Below are 4,433 nucleotides of genomic sequence, written 5' to 3'. Positions count from 1 at the left end.
CGACGGGGACGGCGACGGACGGGGACGGGGGCGGCGACGAGGGGCGGCGGCGACGGGGCAGAGGAGAAAGAAGCAGAGGGAGAGATGAGAAACTAACAATTTTTTTGAAGTGTTTTCTTATATAGAACAACCTTTAGTACCGGTTGGAGCCACCAACCGGTACTAAAGGTCTGTTTTGGCTAGGCTAAGCGGCGGGAACGGCACCCCTTTAGTACCGGGTGGTGGCTCCAACCGGTACTAAAGACCCCACCTTTAGTACCGGTTTGAGCCACCACCCGGTACTAAAGGGGGTGCGCTGGCGCAGGTGCGGTGCGTCATCTTTAGTCCCACCTCACTAGCCGAGCACTGGTTTATAAGCCCCCATGCGGTAGCTCTCTCGAGCTCCTCTCCAAAGCAGGCCTACTGGGCCTAAATGTTCTGTGCTGCCTTGTGGGCCTACTGGGCCTTTGCGGGCCTGCATCCTGGCCCAACAACAGGTTGGGTTTCTAGTCGTATGCAGGCCGCTGTGGCGCAGTAGGCGGGCTTTTTTATTTTTTTTTTATTTTTTTGCTTTATTTTATTTATTTTTGAGTTGTTTTTTGCTGTATTTAGAGTTTGATTGTGAATATTTTTGCTTTAGGTACAAAAAATTACAAACTTTCTATTAGTGCCGGTAGTTTACAAATTTGAATTGTTTAAATTTTGAATTATTTGAAATTTGTGTGAATCACTAGTTTGTGAATAACTTAACTTTGAAAATAGATTTTTCAATGATTCTTTTTTATGTTTAATATTAGTGTGTTTTATCATTATACTCATTTTGGTAATGCTTAGGTTATTTAAAAATGAAATGCCTTTGTAACGGATGAGTTTTCGTCCGAAACCCTGATACTTCAAAAGAGATTGTCCATTTTGTACACGAAGTGCATCCAGTTTTTGCGGTAACCCTCTCTACTTTGTTGCAAATGCTATGTGGGTGAAATTATGATACCATGCCAACTTTCAACCTTTTCTGAGTTCATTTGAAATGCTTTTCAATTTCAGGGTCATTTAGCTGAAAAAATCAGTAAATGCATGAAAGAATTTGTTTGCACATAAAATTTCTTCGCATTTCAAATGCCAAAAGGCATAACTACCCTAACTATTACAGAGATTCCCTCCTGGGTAAGAAACACAGAAGAAAGTGATGATAGTGAAGCCGATCACATCCCAGATCTTTGGGTGTGAAACTTTTTCTTCGCATGTGTCCCTTTGCGCCGTAGCCATGGAAAATCTTCATCATTTAACTGGATGCTCGGGTCAATATTCACTGTGAATGGAGCAATTTCATCAAACTTTTCATAATCTTCTGACATGTCTGTCTTGTCATCCACTCCCATGATGTTTCTCTTCCCAGAAAGAACTATGTGGCGCTTTGGCTCATCGTATGATGCATTCGCTTCCTTATATTTTCTTTTTCTCGGCTTGGTAAACATATCCTTCACATAGAAAACTTGTGCCACATCATTAGCTAGGACGAATGGTTCGTCGGCATACGCAAGATTGTTGAGATCCACTGTTGTCATTCCATACTGCCGGTCTTCCGTTACCGCGCCTCGTGTCATATTGACCCATTTGCACCGAAACAAAGGGACCTTCAAACAAGGTTGTCAGAATCACGATTTTGAATCGGATCGGAGCTCTGATGGTAGGATCGCAAATCGTAGAATCTTCACTATCAGGATCATAAAAACGTAGATTCTATGAACTAAAATCATAGAATCAGAGGAGTTAGTTTGGATCGTAAAGTCGTAGAATCGTATAACAGAATCGCGATTCTGACAACCTTGCCTTCAAACCACGTCCATAGTCAAGTTCCCATATCTCCTCTATGTAACCATAATATGTTTCCTTTCCCGTCTTGGTTGTTGCATCAAAGCGGACACCATTTGTTTTGGTTGGTGCTCTTCTTATCTTGGGCGATCATGTAAAATGTATTACCATGTATCGCGTACCCTTTGAAAGTCATTACATTCGAAGATGGTAACTGGGACAGCGAGTACATGTCATCTTCAATAGAGGCGTCACGCATGGTACGTGTCTGCAACCAGCCGACGAAACTCCTTGTTTGTTCACATGTAATCCAGTCATCAGACCACTCCGGGTGTTTGGAGCATAGAAAATTCTTGTGTTCGTCCATATACGGAGCCACCAAGGCGGAATTCTGTAGAACTGTGTAGTGTGCTTCAGTTAGAGAATGTCCGTCCATACATATTATTTGATCCCCTCCTAGCATGCCTTTTCCATCCAGTCTGCCCTTATGCCGCGATTCAGGAACACCAATCGGCTTAAGGTCAGGAATAAAGTCAATACAAAACTCAATGACCTCTTCATTTTCATGGCCCTTGGAGATGCTTCCTTCTGGCCTAGCACAGTTATGAACATATTTCTTTAAGACTCCCATGAACCTCTCAAAGGGGAACATATTGTGTAGAAATACAGGACCCAAAATGTTAATCTCTTCGCATAGGTGAACTAGGATGTGCGTCATGATGTTGAAGAAGGATGGTGGGAACACCAACTCGAAACTGACAAGACATTGCACCAAATCATTCTCTAACCTTGGTATGATTTCTGGATCAATTACCTTCTGAGAGATTGCATTGAGGAATGCACATAGCTTCACAATGGCTAATCGAACATTTCCGGTAGAAGCCCCCTCAATGCAACCGGAAGCAGCTGCGTCATAATCACGTGTCAGTCATGAGACTTGAGGTTCTGGAACTTTTGCTCTGCCATGTTTATTATTCCCTTTATATTCGACGAGAAGCCAGACGGTACCTTAATACTTAGCAGGCATTCAAAAAAGATTTCCTTCTCTTCTTTGGTAAGAGCGTAGCTGGCATGACCCTGATGTATGCCGTCTTTTCTGTGCATATGTTGCTGGTCCTCCCGTGCCTCAGGTGTATCTTTTCTCTTCCCATACACGCCCAAGAAGCCAAGCAGGGTCACGCAATGTAACGACCCGACCCAAAATCGGTCAAGTCTCTGTGTAGCTGTACCATCCCAAGATCATGCTGGCACACACAGTACATTGATGAAAAGATTCAAAGTTCAATCAAACCTGAATTTATTACACAATTCTCATATCGAGTCTTTATTACATCATAATAAATTCGGCCGAAGGCCAACTCATGAGAAATAAACTAAATAAGCTGCGGAAGCGTAGACGAGTAGCGAGTCCATCCGACTCCATAGGGCAATCGCCAAGCGTAAATCGTAGCCTCACTCCTGGTCGGAAAACTCCTCTGCAACATGAGACATTGCAGCCGTGTAGGTCAGCATTTAGAATATGCCGGCAAGTCATAGAGAAAACAACAATAATAAAGCTAACACTATATGCAATTTGGCTATGGGGCTCTAAATTTTATGTTTTTGCGAAAAAGCCAGTTTTTCCCTACAACAAAGGACTTTCTTACAATTACTACAAAATGTTGGTAGTTATTGAGATGGTTCCGCCAACCAATGTCTCATTCCCAATCATTAATTTAACCCCTCAATTAATTTATTTGTTCGGTGTTGAGATTTCCGAAATACTCCAGTTTCCAGAGGCTCATTTGTCCGTAACCGGGGACACGGCTAATCGATTAGGTTGTTACTCTGCAGAGTCTTGTGCACTTTACCCGCAAGAATCGTTCCCTCCTTTATGTCCTCGCACTGCCTGGTGTTTGAAGACGGGATGAACGAAACAGGGTCTTCCGTAGAGTTTCTCTTAGCACTGCCGGTACCCATCCATGTCCTACCGTTCTTCTACATCTGCTGGCACCGTCTGTCCAGAGTCATGCCTAAGGTCAACCCAGCCAGAGCCCATAATGGCTTGCGGTTGCACAGGTAAGCTTCCGGTCAAGGGGTATCCATCCGTCTCTTCGTGGCTGGGTGAAACTTTCCGCAAGATGTCATGGCGCTTCTCCATGCATCCCGGCCATCCGCTGGTTTCTCCAGGGTGCCTGTCAACCGTCCTCCACCCAGTAGTGAATTAGAAGTCCATCTTGATCTTGAAGTCATGGGGTTGTCATCATCTTGACTCTCACATCTTCCTTATGAATCTCTCAATCAGCCCCGTCTATGAGCATAGCAAGGTAAACTACATCGTCCCGGGCAATAGTAGCAAGGGGATTTGGGTTCATCCTACCTCATGATACTACTCAAGACATAACTTCAAATTCTCCTACTGCATGCATGGTGGGGAGGAACAATTCTAATGCAACAAAATCATAGGTATTGTAAAACATGATCAAATGACTTGCCTGTCTGACGGTCTTCAAACGCTAGTGACTCGATATAGCAAGATTCGCACTCCGGAAATTCTATCGAGTCAAAAAATAGCACAAATAAGTATTTCACTAATAACATATCAGCAAGCTGAAGGAAAACACACAAGCACTCAAACCAAAATCAAAGAAAACTCGAGGAAA

The sequence above is a fragment of the Triticum dicoccoides genome, chromosome 5A (assembly GCF_002162155.2).
Source record: "Triticum dicoccoides isolate Atlit2015 ecotype Zavitan chromosome 5A, WEW_v2.0, whole genome shotgun sequence".
Taxonomy (NCBI): Eukaryota; Viridiplantae; Streptophyta; class Magnoliopsida; order Poales; family Poaceae; genus Triticum; species Triticum dicoccoides.
This window is presented reverse-complemented; position numbering follows the sequence as displayed.